This window comes from Triticum urartu, chromosome 1, assembly GCF_003073215.2.
Source record: "Triticum urartu cultivar G1812 chromosome 1, Tu2.1, whole genome shotgun sequence".
Taxonomy (NCBI): domain Eukaryota; kingdom Viridiplantae; phylum Streptophyta; class Magnoliopsida; order Poales; family Poaceae; genus Triticum; species Triticum urartu.
Window position 1 is genome coordinate 577331312 of NC_053022.1, and position 20746 is coordinate 577352057.

Here is a 20746-nt window from a genome sequence, read left to right on the forward strand (position 1 = left end):
GTATTAGGTTATAAACAGAGTAACGCCTTAAGCAAGATGACATGATGTAGAGGGATAGACTCATGCAATATGAAGAAAACCCCATCTTGTTATCCTCGATGGCAACAATACAATACGTGCCTTGCTGCCTTTACTGTCACCGGGAAAGGACATCGCAAGATAGCACTTCTCCCATTGCAAGAAAGATCAATCTAGTAGGCCAAACCAAACTGATAATTCGAAGAGACTTGTAAAGATAACCAATCATACATAAAGGAATTCAGAGAAGATTCAAATATTATTCATAGATAGACTTGATCATAAACCCACAATTCATCGGTCTCAACAAACACACCGCAAAAAGAAGATTACATCAAATAGATCTCCACAAGAGAGGGGGAGAACATTGTATTGAGATCCAAAAGGAGAGAAGAAGCCATCTAGCTACTAACTATGGACCTGTAGGTCTGAGGTAAACTACTCACACTTCATCGGAGGGGCTATGGTGTTGATGTAGAAGCCCTCCGTGATCGATGCCCCCTCCGGCGGAGCTCCGGAACATGCCCCAAGATGGGATCTCGTGGATACAGAAAGTTACGGCGGTGGAATTAGGGTTTTGGCTCCGTCTCTGATCGTTTGGGGGTACGTGGGTATATATAGGAGGAAGAAGTACGTCGGTGGAGCAACAAGGGGCCCACGAGGGTGGGGGCGTGCCTGGTAGGGTAGGGCGCGCCCCCCTACCTCGTGGCCTCCTGTTACGTGCCTTGACGCAGGGTCCAAGTCTCCTGAGTTGTATTCGATGAGAAAATCATGTTCCCGAAGGTTTCATTCCGTTTAGACTCTGTTTGATATTCCTTTTTTTTTGAAACCCTAAAACAGGCAAAAAACAACAATTCTGGTCTGGGCCTCCGGTTAATAGGTTAGTCCCAAAAATAATATAAAAGTGGATAATAAAGCCCAATAATGTCCAAAACAGTAGATAATATAGCATGGAGCAATCAAAAATTATAGATATGTTGGAGACGTATCAATCACCACCACACCGTCGTGATGTCGGAGTTCTCCCTCAACTTCTCCTCTCCCCTTGCTGGATCAAGAAGGAGGAGACGTTCCCGGGCTGTACGTGTATTGAACGTGGAGGCGCCGTTGTTCGGCGCTTAGATCAGAATCGATCGCGATCTGAATCGCTGCGTGTACGACTCCACCAACCGCGTTCTTGTAACGCTTCCGCTTAGCGATCTTCAAGGGTATGAAGATGCACTCCCTCTCTCTCGTTGCTAGTATCTCCTAGATTGATCTTGGTGACACGTAGGAAAGTTTTGAATTATTGCTACGTTCCCCAACAGATGCTAGGGTGAGGATGGGGCACACGATGACAGGCCATAATGTCATAACCGTAGAAGCATCGGTCCACGATCACGGCGGCCCCACGGGCGCGCGGTCGAAGAGGAGACGAGCGCCCAGGGGCGTCTGCCGAAGAAGCAGAGAGTCGTCAATTTAACAAGGAGAACGGCTGGGTCGGTCGATCAATTACATTGGGCGAAAACTATTTTTTTAAGACAGTACAAATGCAAGCGCTTATATATACGTGCATACACTCATCCTTATAAGCGCACACACGCACACCTTATCCCTATGAGCACCTCTGAGAGAGTGAGCCGACATATCATCTTGAGATTTTACGAAGTCATCGTATGCGCCTCGTAGTCGACGGGAACGTCTTCTCCCATTAAAGGCGCATCGCCGAAAATACTAAAATAAATCCAGAATAAATGCGAGCACCAAGACTTGAATCTTGGTGGGCTGGAGATACCACTGTCCACCTAACCATCCAACCACAGGTTGGTTCGCCCACGCGAAGACTATGATCTCCCCATAATGAACTGCAAGCACGTATACCGGTGGATGAGAGACACGCGGTACTAGCGATACTGCTGATCCGGTTTCATCAATACGGATATCTAAGATCCTTCCGAGTGCTTCACAGTGTACATGTGCTAAGGATGTCATATAGACAGAAAAATGAAGTAATTAATGAGGAGAGAGAGCATTATGATAACGCGAAAAATAACCAATGCTAAGCATGTGGACCTATGCAAAATGACTATCAACCAATACACGAAGGAGTTTTGTTACTAAACAATTAAATAAAAAAGGCTTAACAACAAAACCTAAGCATTGATGCACTGGGGACATTAGTTGCTAAGCATATGCACTTCGCATCTCACTTTAGCACCAATCCGTTGGAAGAGGCCTAACTACCCTTGGATCTTTGTCAACCTAGCCATGATAGTAAGAGCAAAGAGAACACGATGGCACTGCTCACCGAGCAAGTTTGGGGAAATCAGGTTGAGGGTCGGGCCATCGTCTCTAATGCCCAGCTCAGGCATCTTGTCGAGACCCAGGGGCCGCTCGTTCGCCACACACTGGCAGCGTCGCTCCTCTTGCAACTTAGAATAAGAGCAGACCTCACGTTACACCCAACTACATGCTGAAGTAAAGATAATGCGGAAAACTAATTCATCGACAAGTTTCATGACTTGATCATGCGCCTATTGGGAGGCCTTGATCTGCTCCTCGCAGCCTCTATCGCCGCTAGCAGGCGCTCCCCATGAATGAGTTTCAGCTTGTGCCGGCGGCGGACGAAAGCAGAGGACCCAGGCCAGTCGCTACAGTAGTATACTGGATGCGGGGCGGTAAAAGAAGTTTATTGGAACACGAAACTGAAAATAAAATCCGAAATTCATCTTCCGTGAAGGTAAATCCATCAACCAAGATTTATTCACCACCCTATAGTTCATACGAGAAAAATCACAGGCACACGCAAATAGGGAATGAACGGGAACAAATGGAAAAGAGGGAATTTCACCTTCGAACGATCTGTTACATTTATTGTCCGCACGCGTCCTGTTCCTCCACCCCCGCGTCGCCTCTGCTCTGGCGACACGGGTGAACCCCCACCGTCGCCATCCCCCCCTCTCCCCCCTCCCCCCCCCCGTGTCTCGTTGCCGCCTGAGGAGCCCGCCGGCGAAGCCCGGGCAGGCTCCAGGGAGGGTGGCGGGGCATCTCGTTGGATGGCGTGGCGCGCGAATCCCGGCCGCTCGGGTGCGATTCGGCGCCGGCAGGCGTTGCGGAGGCCGCTCCGGGTGTTCGGCGGCGTCGGTCATCGGTGTGGGTCCCTTGCTCCGGCGCGGGCGGAGGGACGCGGCAGAGGGACGACGGAAGGTGCGTGGCGGCCGGACTCAACCGGCCTTGGTCGGATCTGGCGTGGCTGCGGCTGGGCGCGTCGTGGAGGTGGCTGGCGGGGCATGGGGCGATCTTCGGTGGACGCGGTGGTGCGTGTGCTGGCGGCGCGGCTGCGCCTCGCCGGAGCAGCATACCGGGGCGGCGGCCTCCTCTAGCGGGGTCGGCCGGTTGGTGGAGACGGCGGTGCGCGCCCAGGACCCGGCAGCACGTCTGCTGCTGGCCGGGGGGTCGCGTGGGACGACCTCGGCTGGGACGGGCGCGGGCGTTGGCGGGAGCTTCCCCTTGGTGCTCTGCGGTGCTGCTTTGGTGGTGGTTGGTGGCCGGCTAGTTCGGGCTTGCGGTGGTTGAGCATCTCCGGGAGAAATCCTTCTTCGGCCTCTGCCGGATCCGGCGACGGCTACGCACGCGGGCGCCGCACTCTTTCTTGGAAGCGTCGTTTTGGTGTGGTGTTTCTCCCCGCAGCCTTGGCTCCGGAGGGAATCCTCAGATCCACGGGGATCAGACAATGAAGGCGTCTCCACGTCTTCTTCCTCCTTGGGGGCATCGTCTCCGTGCCGGCTACAACTGGAGACCGGTGGAAGGCGGCATCTTCGCCGCGTGGTTGCAGAGGCGACCGTTTCGGGGGCGCTGATTTCTGTTTGGTAACGATGATGGCGTCGAAAGGAGCTTGGTCGCAGCTCGGGCTTCGGTAGTCGGTTCTTCCCGGCGTGTCCGAGGTGCTCTTTCATGAATTGCCTTGTTGCTCTGAAGTCGGAGCTGCGGTGGAGCGAGTCGAGGTGGTGACGATGATAGGTGCTCGGTGGTCGTTTGCGGCAGGCACGGTCGGCGCAAGTCCTGCATATTTCCCGGGCGATGATCATCGTCAAAGTCGGAGCTGTGAGCTGTTCGTGTGTGTGGCCATCTGTTGGCATGTGCCGTCGTGGAGTCTGTTTCATGTTGGTGGCCAGGTTGGCCGGTGGCACCCATGTGTTTATGGGTTGGGTTGTTTCGGTTTTAGCCCGGTTTTCCGTCAATTAACAGGGCAATTCTCACTTCTTCTTAATCAATGAAAATGGCAAGTCTTTTACTCATTTTAAAAAAAATCTCACCTTCGAGAACCCATAGATAACTTGGGCGGGTGGTGGTCGTCGACAGGCATCGCGGTCGCGGCTGATACGTGCCGAAGGGAGAAGAGACTTGGGCAGACGGGGCAGAGTATAGGAGACTGCGGTGAAGGAGGGCCGCCGGGAGAGGAGAGGTGCCGGGGGCAGGGCTGTGGCCTTAGGCGGCGACGGGGCGATCTCATACGGGGGTTAAGGATATGAATGAGAGCAAGATTTTTTGAGACCAAGATAGGGAGGAGTTGATTTCACTTTTTTTTCATGGGGTAAACATCTGTCCCACATGTCGGCGCATAGTTTTGCGAAAGGAGTCGCGCGAGCGAGGACGTACGAACGAAACGAACTACGACCACTGACCTACCATTGTGATCGCAGACTCCTTTAGGAGTAGAAGAAGAGAAGAGAGACAGAGAAAGGATTTTACATCGAAAAGAATAGAAGCAGGCAGAGCCACTACAAGACCTCAGGTTACCCGACGAGTGCATGCAAGGCTTCGGCCAAGGAAACAGCTTGCCCGGCCTAGGTAGGCTTTGCCTGCAGGCTGGCTAGCCAGCCACGGTGGTGGCGAAGCAACCAGCCGTGTGCCTGGCTTTGCGGTCCTCAATGACCATGCTCACCACGTCAGTAGGGTCCGTCATAACACCCTCGAAAATCTGAGCATTTCACTCCTTCCAAATGTGCCAAATGAACCAAGATCATCACCGCGTCAGTGTCTCCATAGCTGTTTTGGAGCAGCCTTCCGTGCGTGCAACCACCGGTCCTCCAAGCTCAAGCTCCTGTCGTTGATGTTAGAGAATCTCCAGGCGCGTCTCCAATAGACCCTTCCCAAATGATTTTGCCGTGCCGGCGCCGAAAAATCGGCCCAGCTGCCCACCAGAAGCCCGTATTTCGCTGGCTCGGGCCGAAACTGATGCCGGCGGACCCAGACAGAACCCGGCACCCTGGGGGGCGCCTGGGGCGCCGGCACAAGCGAAAAGGGCACGTGGGTCCGCACTATCGGCGAGTCGAGCGCCTCTCCCGCCCCCCCGCCGTTTCTTTCCGTTTTTCCCACTTCCCTCCCATTTTCTCATTTTCTCCCACCAATCTCCCTCTCGCTCGCCTCCCAGCCGGCCGCCATCCCACCCAAGAAGAACATCGTCCCCCGCGCTGCGGCAACCGCGACCGCCTCCGTCGCCCAGCCGAAGCAGACGAAGCCGAGGGAGCCGCCGTCCAAGCCACCGGGCATGACAAACGCCGATTGGAGGGCGGAAGTTCAGCGGCGGGAGGTTGTCACCACCGACCGGCGGAACAGGACCATCACCAAGAAGGCCCGTGACAACGCGCCACGCGCGGCTGCGGCTGCCGCTTCGGCGGACCAAGCTGAGGCCGAGGCGACTCGCGCGGGGATGATGAATCCACCCGGCAGCCACGCCCAGTACGCACCCTGGGGCTAGCAAAGCGTCGGCTCTCCGTCGTAGCAGCCATGAGGATCGTCCTCGCCGGGCTATGCCGACAGGGACGCTCACGGTGGGTTCAACCCAAACGTCACCTTCCCCCATGGACACCCGGCCCCGCGCACGCCCTCGCCCGCCTTCGCCGGTGTGCAGTACCTTCCATACAACTACTTGCCGCCCGCCTATGCTTCCTCCCCGACGCCCCCACTCCGTCGTGGCGCACTGCCCTTCTCTCACGTCGGCGACACCGACGAGACCGAGGCCGACATGGACGACATCATCGCAGCAGGTTCGGCCGCGGCCCCCGGTTTCGTCACCCCAGACGAGACGGTGGATCTCAGCGGCGGCATGGACGACGAGCTCGGCTACGTCTACGGCGAGGAGGAACAGGAGGAGCAGCAGTAAGAGGAGGAGGACGAGAAGGACGAGCCGGCGACTGTTCCGGCGAGGAGGCGCAAGAAGAAGAAGCGGGCGGCCAGGTCAGGCGAGCCGTGCATCAAGTGGGCGCCCAAGGAGGAGGAATGCCTCGCCGAAGTATGGAAAGTCGTCTGCCTCGACCCGACCACCGGCACGAACCAGAGCATCGAGACGTACTGGGAGCGCATCAAGGCCGAGTTCGACGAGCGCAAGCTCGTCAACCCCTACTTCAAAGGCGTCTACAGCAGCGCGGTTCGAAGGCGATGGCGAACCATTGGGGGCGTATCCAGGGGCGTGCAACAAATGGCATGGGGTCGTCGAGGAGGTCGCGGCTCGCCCGGAGAGCGGCGCCAGCGTTGAGGATCAGGTATGCCACGCCGGTCTTCCACCTGTCTTCGACGTGTGCGCCCGCCAACTGTTTGTTCCTTCACGCAGTTGCTGCGCATGTTCGCCCTGTATCGGCAGAGCAACAATGATGCCGAATTCAAGTACCTCCATGTTTGCAAGTGCATTGACAAGTGCGAGAAGTGGGCGGAAGTTCAGCGCACCCTCGACAAGGCCAAGGAGATATAAAAGCCGGACGCGCCGACTCCGGGCGCGTCAGAGGGGCGGCCAGACGGCAACAAAGGTGCCAAGAAGGGGAAACACACCGACGCGGCCACCGCTCGAGTAAATGAGTCCATCGAGTATTGCCTCGCCGACGCATACGCCCGGGTCGCCCTGCATGACGAGAAAACCGCGGCGCGGTGGTTGTCCTTGATGACGAACATCGCCATCAAGCTCGACCTGCTCCGGACCAACGTCGCCGCGAAGAAGAGGAACACCAACCCGGCTTTTCTGATGGGCGGGGTGAACATGCTCCAGAGCACCGACGAGAAGCTCAAGGCGTGGTACATGGCGGAGCGCGGCCTCATCCTGAACCAGCTGCCGACGACGGCGACGCCAACTCCCGCGCCCACGCCCACGCCGCCGCCAAGCCCGCGTGATGACGCCTCCACGACGCCCAGCAACACCGAAGCCGCGCCAACAACGCCTAGCACAGAAGCAGCTCCGACACCGCCAAGCCCGTGCACGCTGACTCCGCCGACGCCTGAGGCCGACCCCGCCGAGTGATACGTTGTGCACGCGAACTTATGCCGCTCTATTTTTTATACGCCTGACTATATCCGATCGCCGAACTGTGACTTGTGATCGCCGAACTTATGGCATCTTTTGTGAGCGGGAACGATCAAGTTTGTATTTTCCGCGTTTTGGGGCCGGCGTCTAGGGACGTGACTGAGAGCTATGTCGCCTCAGGGGCCGAACTAATGCCAGTCGTCCCAGGCTGTTTTTTTAAACGTTTGAGGGACCGAACGGCTGGAGATGTTCTTAGGAATTGGAAAGGCAGCTCCGGCCAGGCAGGAAACGCATCCAAACCTCTCCTGCAAAAATGCAGTGCACGAACACGTGGGTACCCTGGGTTCGGCCAGCCTCGACGCTCAAGGTTGTCAGTCCTGTCACATAATAAACATCCTCAGTAGTCGCTAGCGTTTACTTAATCTTTGAGATGGCTCAAAGCACGAAGTCCTGTCTATCTAGTGGTATGTCACTCTTTATTGTACTGATGAAGAAAGATCACGGGTTCAAAACCCATCAACCAATAACAAAGCCACAAGCCCTATCTCTACCATCCAATGGCTGACAGTGGGTCCCACGCATGGAGCGTGCCTAGTTAGCACTGTGTCAGTATACAAATGTAATTTGCACCGTATGTTTTTTCGAGAAGGGGCGCTTTATTACTTAAAAAATTTAAATATTACACCCGGCCTCTGCGATTTACACCGTATATGCACGTCAAACCCAAGTTATAACACCAATTCAATGTATGCCGCAAGTTTTGTCACTAAAGTGATTTTTCATGCCAAGTTTTAGCACCAGTGTAATTGATTCATGAAGAAACCTATGTGGATAGTTTTGCGCCACAACCGCCTGGTCTTCTGCCTCCTCGTGCAGGGGGTTGTTAGAGATATCAGGTCTCTGCATACTACTGTCAAACATACATACTTACATATCGCGTGCGAGCGTGTGTGTGTGTAGGCTAGGGAGCCATGTTCAGGGAGTTAGTTTATTACCTAGCATTATCTTGTTTGTAACCGTAGGCCTTATCTCTCTATCTCCCTTACTTGATTCTCAAGATGTAATCTGAACAACTTGTATGCTTATCTCAGGGATAAGCCCCTGCCTACATAGACACATACATATCACCTTCAATGAGGTAAGACGCTTCAAGCAATCTTTACATGGTAATCAGAGCCTCCTTCTTCCATTACATCTAGCTCCACCATATCATCCCCATCACCACTCGCAATGTCTTCTTCCTCTAGCGCTCCTCTGTCCAGCATCCATGGACAAGTTATGGAGAAGCTCACCAGAACGAACTACATCCTTTGGCGTGCACCGATCACGCCGCAGCTCATCAACGCGGGTTTTTTCGGCTATGCCTGGAACCACCCCGGAGCCAAAGAAAAAAACCATCACCACGAGGAACAAGGAAGGAAAAGATGAAGTTGTCCCAAACCCTCTTCGTCACGCCTAGGTTAGGGAAGACTAGCAGGTACTTGTGCATCTACTGAACAACTTATTCCGAGAGGTTCTTGTTAAGGTCACCTCCATCCACAAGGCACATGAGCTTTGGATTGCACTCGCGAGCATGTTCTCGTCGCAGTTTCAATCACATGTGAACGACAACCACATCACCCTCTCCAACGCGTAGAAGGGAACCCATACTGTGGGTGTCTACTTTGCCTACATGCTCCCCCTCGCCGTCGAACTCGCTACTGCGGGAAAGCCATTGGACGAGGACGAGGTGATCTCCTACATCATCGTCGGTCTTCACAAGGAATACCAGCCCCCCTGGTGTCGACTCTCGATGCCCGCACTGAGGCGGTCTCCCCGATGATCTCTTTGCTCAAATGAGTAATTTTGATCAAAGAGTGGAGATGTTTCATGGCTCGAGCAACACCGCCGATTTCAAATCTTTTGCGACATGGTGGTGGTTCTTTCTACTATTCCCTGCCGTGGAAAAAGGGCAAGAGCGGCGGCAACATCAGCACCAACAACCAGCGCTCCAGCGGTTGCCCCTCCTACACCAACAACAGCGGCCATCGCAACAACTCCTCCAAGTCCTCACGGATGTTGTACATTGTCAGATCTACGACAAACCAAGCCTGCCAAAGATTGATAGTACAGGTTTGAAGAAGATGATGGTGACTCTTCACAGGACAAGAAGGTGGCTGGCGCCTGTGAAGGGTCATATGGAGTCAGCACGAATTGGTACGTTGATAGTGGCGCCACAAGCCACATCAAGTCCACACTGAAAATTTCACCAGGAAGGAGAAGTACTGCGGCCAAGATCAAGTCCACACTGCAAGCGGAGCAGGTATGAGGATTCAACATGTTGGTCAATCAGTTATGTGGAGTGGAGTGGATTGGACTAGTTAGGGTTTGGTTCTAAGAGGATGGAGACAAATATATGTGGGGTCAAGATGGGCCAACATGGCTCCCGGCCCTCTGCATATCTGCCCCCTATTTGAGCTAAATATGAGAGGTGCCGATCAGTCCGGACATTTAAGGCCGGTGTGAGGTGTTCGGGTGGGTCTTTTTTTTACCCGCCAATGACGGGCCGTCCACTTAAGCGTATAGAGGGTTTGGGATGCTAGGCTATAAATCCTTTGGTAGCTAAAGTAGTACTCCCTCCGTAAACTAATATAAGAATGTTTAGATAATTATTTTAGTTATCTAAACACTCTTATATTAGTTTACAGAGGGAGTACTAGAAAAGATGCTTGGCTATAGCAATGGAAAATGATTAAAAACAACTGGTTGATTTCTCACTCGCGTAAGACGCCTCGCGCACCAACCACGTGTCCCTCTGTGGCCCCATCGCTCTCTAGTCCCCGCTTATCTGTTCCACAACCGCACGGCCTCGTTCGCTCTCTTTCCCGCATCTCATTCCCCTCCACCGACGATGCATCCACCAGTGCTGCCGCAAACCGCCGTGGCCGACGGCGCTGCGCCATCGCAATCCACTATCGCGTCGCAGCGCCCGCCGTAGCCGACGCCGCTGTACGGCAGCATCCCCACGCGCCATCGTAGCTTCCGCCGTCGGCGTCGCAGCTTACCGCCATCACTAGTGCAGAACCGGGCAATAGCACCGGTTCGTAAGGCCCTTTAGTGTCGGTTCGGTAACCGACACTAAAGTGTGGGCACTGAAGCCCCCCCCCCCCTTTAGTACCGGTTCAGCATGAACCGGTGCTAAAGGGCAACCACGTGGCACGAGCCAGCTCCGGGCGTGCGTAGGACATTAGTACCGGTTGGTAACACCAATCGGTACTAAATGTTTGGGTGTGTTTTGGTTTTATTTTTTATTTTTACTTTAATTTTGTGTTTTCAATTTAATTTAGTGATTTTTTTTACATTATAATGAGTTGTTAAATCATTAGGTGAAAGTACGCAGATTAGTTTGACTGGATGCATGTGGATCCTAGCTAAGTCATCAAGTATATGCCATATCCATATTATATATACTTGATCACCTAATTAAGTGATTGAGGTAATATGGATATGGCATATACTTGATCACTTAGCTAGAATCCATCCAGTTGAAACTAATCCGCGGTTTCTTTCATAAATGATATAATAACTCATCATCATCATCATCATATTAATATAAAAACTCTTGCATCATATATATCATCACCAACAACAGTTTTCATAGCTAGCTAAAAATCATCATATAATAGTCGGCTCATTACCACTGCTTAATCATCATATAGTCATTGCCGCTATCTAATCACCACCAACACTAGCTTAAAGAAGAAACATTCACTTGTACCAGAAGCAAAGATATCATCGAGTTCAACATGGTAATGATATTATAAGCGTTCATAACACCACAAAAAGCAAATCACTCTTTGAGATTAAGTTCAAGACGAAGAACGCGGACATGAGAGGACAAGTATTAAGAGCATGAACTAGCTAATCACTCCTGCTGCTCTCTCTCAGGTAAAATAGCATAGAACATGTATAGCTTTCCTGATTCATCATATTGGAGCATGCAGATGAACCTGTCTCCTAATCGTGGATTGCGCTTCTGATTGCTGCCCCCTAGTACTTCTCTGCAATCGTTCACAATTTTTCTCTAGTCTTTTACTATTAAGCATTCATCGCTATTAGAAATCCCGAATGCACTAAAGTGCATTGTAGGATATCTTGGCCGTAAGCTAACAATATTCATGGTACCTTTAGTCTCGATCCAATCAGGCACAACATTCATCGGGAGTCCCCGTTGAAGAACATCGTATAGTAACATACTTAGCAATGAAGTTTAGCTTAAAAATATAATGTATGCAAAAGATGCACTGAGGAAAAATAGTAGAAATCTTACCATCTTTCCTAAATATATGTAACCGTAGTTCAGTACGGACACTATTGGTCGCACGTTTTGAGTACTAACATTTCTAAGTGCGGGAATTTTTTTGTCTTGACAGCATCAAGATCCTCAAGCCATGAAACATAATGACTTGTCTCCTCGCAGTTTAGTTCAGCCCTGGGACAGTGGACGGTCCTGTCTACCAAGTGCTGGACATGTTTGCTTGATTGGAAATAAGTTGTCAATATAAATTACTTGTCAACTCTTTTTGAATAAACAATATCGAAGACATAAATATGGTTGATAAACTCACATAATGGTAGAACTAGAGGCGAATGCACATCGACCCAGATGTCTCTATTACCTTCAATATCATCTTTTGGACGAATATCAAAGGTGATAACCATATCAGGCTCAAATGCATAAGCCTTGCATAGTGCTTGCCAAGTTTTGCATTCAAAATAGGTGTATGTGTCTGCATTGTATAATTTGACGTTGAAGGTATAACCATGCTCGGTCTTCAAGTAAACTTTTACCTCCATAGTTTTGTTAGGACTGAAACCTATCTTATCCAAGATAAAAAATTCTTGCATGGCAGTGGATACGCTAGTAGAATAGTGAAAAAAATTAAATTAAAAGTTGAAGCAAATGAAACATAAGTCATGCTTAATTATGAAAAAAAGACTTGTCGTTCTGACTTACTGTATCCACTTCGAAGTTCTCATCCAGCTTGATGCTGAAGCGCCTATCATCAACTAGAAAATTGCTGTCGCATAGGCTGCGCTGGTCTTCGCAGTATTCGCACATAATGAAATCGTGTTCGTCGTCAGACGGCATTCCTATGTTCATAGGTGAAACATTAAACACTTATTAATTCTATTAATTCAACTAATTCAACTAGTTCTGTTAATTCAAACTAAGCACTTACAAAAAATATACCTAAATAAAGTAGCTCAACTAGTTCAACTAACTAGTTCAACTAATTAATTCAAACTAAACTACTTCTATTAATTTTCTTACTAAAAATAAGATAGCTAGTTATATATAGTAAAATGTTAATTAGATAATCAAATCTCATATAAATAAATTAAATATATATATATATAACATATAATTTATATCTAATTTATCTAACATTTGACATTAATATCTAACATATGTTCATATATATGTGAAAATTAAGCACCTACTAGTTCTATTAATTCAACTAAATAAACTAATTCTATTAATTCAACTAAGCATTCACTAAAAATAAACTAGTTCTATTAATTTCTTACTAAAATAAAGTAGGTAGTTCTATATAGTAATATTTTGATTAGATCATCAAATCTCATATACCTAAATTTTCTTACTAAAAATAAAGAGTTCTATTAATTCAACTAACTCAACTAAGAATTTACTAAAAATAAACTAGTTCTATTAATTTTCTTACTAAAATATATAAAGTAGCTATATATAGTAATATTTTAATTAGATCATCAAATCTCATATACCTAAATTTTCTTACTAAAAATAAACTAGTACTAATTCAACTAGCTAGTTCAACTAAGCATTTACTAAAAATAAACTAGTTATATTAATTCAACTAGTTCAAATAATCTCATATACCTAATTAATTAATATTTAGCTAATTCATCTTACAATTGACATTGATATTTAACTTCTATATCTAATTCATCTAACATTAACATTCTAACATTCTTATCTAGCTAATTCATCTAATTCGATCATCTAATTAACAATTTGACATGCATTAATCTAAAAAATAGAAATAGAAAATAAGTAAAAAAATGTGTGTGTGTGTATGCGCGCGCGCGTGCGTGTACGTGCTTGTGTGTGTGTGTGTACGATCGAGGGCAGCGGCGATATGGCAACGACGGGGGCGGCGCGAGACGGTGACGACGGGCGGCGGGGGCGATACGGCAACGGCGGGGGCGGCGCGAGACGGCGACGAGGGGCGGCGGGGGCGACGGCGAGCGGCGGGGGCGGCGACGACGACGTACGGCGCGCGGCGGGGGCGGCGAGTGGCGGGGGCGGCGCGAGACGGCGATGACGGGCGGCGGGGGCGACGACGACGTACGGCGCGCGGTGGGGATGTCGACGACGGGCGGCGAGGGCGGCGCGCGATGGGCGACGGCGACGACGATATCGGGCGTTCGATAGAAGACGGGCGGCGCGCGGATGAAAACTGGATTTTTTGTAAGTGCCATACATATAGGAGGGACCTTTAGTACCGGTTGGTGGCTCCAACCGATACTAAAGGCCAATTTTGGCCAGGTCAAGAGGCGGGAAGCGGACCCCTTTAGTACCGGTATGTGGCTCCAACCGGTACTAAAGGCCCCCCATTAGTACCGGTTGGAGCCACGAACCGGTACTAAAGGTGTTGCGCTGCCACCCGCGGTGCACAATGTTTAGTCCCACCTCACCGAGCGAAGGGCAGCCGCACTAGTTTATAAACCCAGCCGCGGTTGCTCCTTCGAACTCCTTTATATAGCAGGCTTCTGGACCTAACTATGGTGCGCTGCCCTGTGAGTCTGCCGGACCTTCTGGGCCTGAATTTGCACACCCTAGGTCTAGCAGGCTCACTGGGCAGCGCCCCAACAATTTTTTTTTATAGTTTTTTTCTTTTCTGCATTATTTATTTTCTTCTATTTATTTATGAGTAATTTTTTATATAGTTTTTTTTCTTTTTTGCATTATTTATTTTCTTCTATTTATTTTTGAGTAATTTTTATATAGTTTTTTTCTTTTTTGCTTTATTTATTTTCTTCTATTTATTTCCGAGTAATTTTTTTCTGTATTTAGTTTCTTTGTGACCCTCTCTACTCTTTCGCACATGCTATGCGGGTGAAATGATGATACCATGGCAAGTTTCAACATTTTCAGAGTTTATTTTGTAGTGATTTTCAATTTCATGGTCATTTATCTCTCTAAACAATTCGGTAAATGACTGAAAAACAGCAAATGATGTCAGAAAGTGTTGGAAATTGATGACGTCGCTTTGAATGCTGCATAATGAACGCAAAATAAGTTGGGATTTCAAATAAGTATAAAAAACATTGAAGTGTCCGTGTAACAGATGAGTTCTCGTCCGAAACCCTGATACACCGAAAGACATTGTCCAGTTTGTACACGAAGTGCGTCCAGTTTTTGCCGTGACCCTCTCTACTCTTTCGCACATGCTATGCGGGTGAAATGATGATACCCTGGCAAGTTTCAACATGTTTAGGGTTCATTTTGTAGTGATTTTCAATTTCACGGTCATTTAGTTCTCTAAACAATTCGGTAAATGACTGAAAAACAGCAAATGATGTCAGAACGTGTTGGAAATTGATGACACCGCTTTGAATCCTGCGTACTGAACGCAAAAAAAGTCAGGATTTCAAATAAGTATAAACAACATTGAAGTGCACGTGTAACAGATGAGTTCTCGTCCGAAACCCTGATACTCCGAAAGACATTGTCCAGTTTATACACGAAGTGCGTCCAGTTTTTGCCGTGACCCTTTATACTCTTTTGCACATGCTATGCGGGTGAAATGATGATACCATGCCAAGTTTCAACATTTTCAGAGTTCATTTTGTAGTGATTTTCAATTTCACGGTCATTTAGCTCTCTAAACAATTCGGTAAATGACTGAAAAACAACAATTGATGTCAGAACATGTTGGAAATTGATGACGCCGCTTTGAATGCTGCATACTGAACGCAAAAGAAGTCGGATTTCAAATAAGTTTAAAAAACATTGAAGTGTCCGTGTAACAGATGAGTTCTCGTCCGAAACTCTGATACTCCGAAAGAGATTGTCCAGTTTGTACACGAAGTGCGTCTAGTTTTTGTCGTGACCCTCTCTACTTTTTCGCATATGCTATGCAGGTGAAATGATGATACCATGCCAAGTTTCAACATTTTCAGAGTTCATTTTGTAGTGATTTTCAATTTCACGGTCATTTAGCTCTCTAAACAAATCGGTAAATGACTGAAAAACATCAAATGATGTCAGAACGTGTTGAAAATTGATGGCGTTGCTTTGAATGCTGCATACTGAATGCAAAAAAAGTCTGAAGTTCAAATAAGTTTTTAAAAAATGAAGTATCCGTGTAACAGATGAGTTCTCGTTCGAAACTCTGATACTTCGAAAGAGATTGTCCAGTTTGTACACGAAGTGCGTCCAGTTTTGAAGTGAGTGGAGAGAGTGAGGGGCGGCCGGCGGGGAAGGACCGGCGCGGGGGATTGAGGGAGAGACCGAGTGAGTGGAGAGAATGAGGGCGTAAATATGTAAAAATATACATAAAAATACATTAATTATCAATGATCTTTTTGTGTACAATCTGAATTGTCAATATGAGTCCTCAACGGTTTAAAAACCGGTAAAGACTCATATTGCGACCACAAATTCTACACAGAGTTCAATGAAGACAAGTGCTTGTGATAGTTTGAGAAGTAACATATTTAAGGTGGTAAAAATCTTGCTAGGGGAGCGAGGTGGGACTAAAAACAGCCTGCCACAACCTCTTTACTACCGGTTCATGCCACGAACCGGTACTAAAGGTGTTGACCGGGCCCCAGCCACTTTAGTACCGGTTCGTGACATGAACCGGTACTAAAGGTTCGCAATGAACTGCTACTAAAGATCTTTTCCCGCCTAGCCGTTTGAACCGGCACTAATGAACACATTAGTGCCGACTCAAATGCAAACCGGGATTAATGTGTCTCACATTTGACCCTTTTTCTACTAGTGCATGGCCACCGCGCTGCGTCGCAGCACTAGTCGCTAGCAACGATGCACGCAGCATCCGCCATGGCCGCCGGCGATGCGTCGCAACTTCCATCCATGGCCACGCTGCTGCCTCGCAGCTTCCACCATGGCCGCCCTGCTGCGTGGCAGCACCCGTCGCCGCGCAAATCCGCCATGGCCGCCCGCGCCGCATCTAAGCTTCCGCCGTTGTCGCCGTCCGCTGCGTTGCAGCTTCTGCCATGTCCGCCATGATGCATCGCAGCACTTGTCAGCGTCGATGGAGCTTCGTCGGTGTTTTCTGGCAGTGATCCACGACCACGAGCTTGGATCGTGCCGGGTCTACAGCTAACAAACTGAACTGAAAGATAGACCGAGCCACAGCGAGAACACAGCTCGCTTCAGGCTTATTCAGTTAACATGTACAACAACACATGCAACTGAACTAAACTTATTTAGCTACTGAAGAAAATAAGCAGCAAAAACTGCAGATACGTCGAGGTTAAACTGACAGCCGGGGGGGCGCCGGTGTTGCGATGAAGCTCCGTCGAGGCCGTCCAGTGCTAGAATGGAGCTCCACCGGGATGCTACCACTGCTGCAATGGAGCTTCGCCGGTGGCCGCCGGGGTTGCGATGAAGCATCATCGAAGCGGCCTGTGTTTCAATGGAGCATCGCCGGCGGTGTCGGGTGCTGCGATGAAGCGCCGCTGCGCCGATGTTGTCGTTGCAGTGAAATGTCGCGGCGGCTACCTGGGCTCCAATGTAGCACTCGCCACTCGCCGGCGGTGCTGCAACGCAGCAGGAAGGGGGACGCCGGAGACGGGGTGCTCGTCGTCGTCTAGTACGAGGACGGTAGTAACTGCTGAGAGTTGCGTCAGATGGCGGCTTTCGTCAGCGTCTACAGTCACCGGAGCGTTGCTTTTTGCTGCAAGTCAGTGGTGAGCCAGGCCCACGCGACGCGAACACCGCAGGCAAGCAAGGGCAGCGATGCTAGCGGCCGACGCAGAACGCGAACCAATAGGTCCTGTTTGCCTAATCGAACGGCTGGGAGGTGTGGATCCTACGGTTAAGAAGGCGGATGATTTTCTCAACTTTTCAACCGGCTGATGTGTAGCACTGGATAATTGGCTATTGGGGTGGGGTCCGACCCGGACCGCCCTTGTCTTGTGCTAACTACTACTCCTACTAGAAGAACGCCCGTGCGTTGCAACGGGGCCACGTTAACTTAAAGAGTTCAATATTACGACATTGGCGACCTTTTTTACCATCAAATCCTCACACACACACACTCCCTCCCTCTTCCTCACTCTCTCTCCCCCTCTCCCTCTCTCTAACACACACACATATCCATCTTATTGGGTACGGGACCATAATCCATCTATTTCACACACACACGCTAGTGCATAACAATATGGATTATGTGTATTATATTTGCCACCAGAACTGAGGAAATTAATTTCATGTAAATCGGCCAGCCACAGCTCCAAGAATACGTGGAGGAGGTGGCCCGGGTCAGCGTCGGCGCCGTCCGGCGCGGGCCACGGGCCTGCTTCCAAGTGCACGTGCAATGCACGTCTTCACAAATATTACAACCAGATGTGAGAAATCGCATACTAACACGATGTTGCAATCAATTCGTAATTAAAGAAGCCAAAAGTCTTTTTTCTTAAACAAGAATTCCTTATGCTGGAGTTTAAACAAACCCCACAATAGCCCTACTTATCACCTAATTAAGCAGATGCATGACTTATGAAGCGGATAAGAAATCATGTTAACTTGGAACTAAAATTCCAACAAAAGAGTGAGGAATAAACCTTTTTATCATTGCTCTGAAGTCTGAACCTCCCCCTATTTGTTAGTGAAATGTGAGTATGCTTGGAAGATAATAATTTCTTATGCAACATATGCTTTTACATCCGAAAGAGCTACAAAATATGTTGAGCTACTTATGTGCACTTCCTAAATCAAGCGGATAAAATTATTTCTATCGGCAATATAAAATATTAAACATTAGAAAGAAAGGGACAATGTCCACTAACCATGCAAATATTCTGACCATGGGATATTTAGGCTGGCGTATATGGGAAATCAAAGCTAAAAATGACTCGATGAGTTAGGGATACATCAATAAATATTGAAAAAAGTGGTAAAAACAAATCTGCAGCAACTCGCGACCCCACGAACTCGTATTCGCAATGAGCAAGTTAGTGAGGCCACCACGGTAGGCTAGCACCAAGGGACAAGGGCAACAACCGCCTTCCCATCCAACCTACTGATTCTGCTGGCGCTACTTTCATCCTAAGCCCATGAGTACCGTTAGTGTGTTGCCACGTACGGAGAAACTATGAACTGAAATTTTCATCCAAATCATGAAAAATGTTAATGTTCCTCTCCTCTCCCATCCCTCGTGTGAACATACCCAATTCGTGGTTGGCTCGCTACATTCAGCGTAGCTCTGATGTGCACTGCCCTCGCTCTTGATTAGTTGCGCAGTGCCACGCATCTACGCCAACAAGCTGGGGAAACAAATGCAAATGTTACACCGAGTCAAAATCAACCATCCCACAATCGTAACAATAGAAAAGATAATAACCAAAATTTAACAGAAGAACTATTGCTTGGCTCCCAGATCCATCTCGATAGCCCTTGATCTGGCTTCTGAGCTTCTCCTAGCCGCCTCAACATCACGTCAATACCAAACATGTAGTGGATGCCTAGTGGGACAAGGATTAAGAAATAACATGAGGTGAAAAATGCGATGGCTGTCAATTCCATAAGACGATCCAAGTAATTTGACAAAACAGATCGGGAGCATCTTGTATAATCTCAAAAAAGCAACTAAAAATATGAGAAATGAAGTGATGAAAATCAGCCCCTGCTCTCATTTATGCTCGCTTTTGTAATGGGAGGCAAGGAATGGGGATACCGGGAGAAGAAAGGATCACATGGACGGCAAGCCTCCACCACCGGCAAGTGGGGTTGCTTCACATCCAATCTCCACGGCCGCCGCCTCCATGGGGACGAACTCCCATGTTCACAACCGGGCTCCCAATCGGCCGCTGCCTCGCCGACCTTGACGACGAAGTTGTTGGAAATATGCCCTAGAGGCAATAATAAATTGATTATTATTATATTTCCTTGTTCATGATAATCGTTTATTATCCATGCTATAATTGTATTAATAGGAAACTCAGATACATGTGTGGATACATAGACAACACCATGTCCCTAGTAAGCCTCTAGTTGACTAGCTCGTTGATCAATAGATGGTTACGGTTTCCTGACCATGGACATTGGATGTCGTTGATACGGGATCACATCATTAGGAGAATGATGTGAATGGACAAGACCCCAATCCTAGCATAGCACTAGATCGTGTAGTTCGTATGCTAAAGCTTTTCTAAGTCAAGTATCATTTACTTAGACCATGAGATTGTGCAACTCCCGGATACCGTAGGAGTGCTTTGGGTGTATCAAACGTCACAACGTAACTGGTGACTATAAAGGTGCACTACAGGTATCTCCGAAAGTGTCTGTTGGGTTGGCACGAATCGAGACTGGGATTTGTCACTCCGTGTAAACGGAGAGGTATCTCTGGGCCCACTCGGTAGGACATCATCATAATGTGCACAATGTGATCAAGGAGTTGATCACGGGATGATGTGTTACGGAACGAGTAAAGAGACTTGCCGGTAACGAGATTGAACAAGGTATCGGGATACCGACGATCGAATCTCGGGCAAGTATCGTACCACTAGACAAAGGGAATTGTATACGGGATTGATTAAGTCCTTGACATCGTGGTTCATCCGATGAGATCATCGTGGAACATGTGGGAGCCAACATGGGTATCCAGATCCCGCTGTTGGTTATTGACCGGAGAGGTCTCGGTCATGTCTGCATGTCTCCCGAACCCGTAGGGTCTACACACTTAAGGTTCGGTGACGCTAGGGTTATAGAGATATTAGTATGCGGTAACCCGAAAGTTGTTCGGAGTCCCGGATGAGATCCCGGACGTCACGAGGAGTTCCGGAATGGTCCGGAGGTAAAGAATTATATATAGGAAGTGCTATTTCGGCCATCGGGACAAGTTTCGGGGTCACCGGTATTGTACCGGGACCACCGGAAGGGTCCCGGGGGTCCACCGGGTGGGGCCACCTGCCCCGGGGGCCACATGGGCTGTAGGGGGTGCGCCTTGGCCTATAGGGCCAAGGGCACCAGCCCCAAGAGGCCCATGCGCAAGAAGAGGAAGGAAGAGTCCTAAAGGGGGAAGGCACCTCCGAGGTGCCTTGGGGAGGATGGACTCCTCTGGCCGCACCCTTCCTTGGAGGAAGGGCCAAGGCTGCGCCCCCCCTCTCCCTTGGCCCTATATATAGTGGGGGGGAGGGAGCACACCTAAGCCCTGGCGCCTCCCTCTCCCTCCCATG

General features: G+C 49.0%; 1 pseudogene; it reads left to right on the plus strand.

The window, feature by feature from the left end:
• The first annotated feature begins 9001 nt into the window (after positions 1 to 9001).
• On the plus strand, positions 9002 to 9142 carry LOC125533326 (annotated as a pseudogene).
• Positions 9143 to 20746: the final 11604 nt, after the last annotated feature.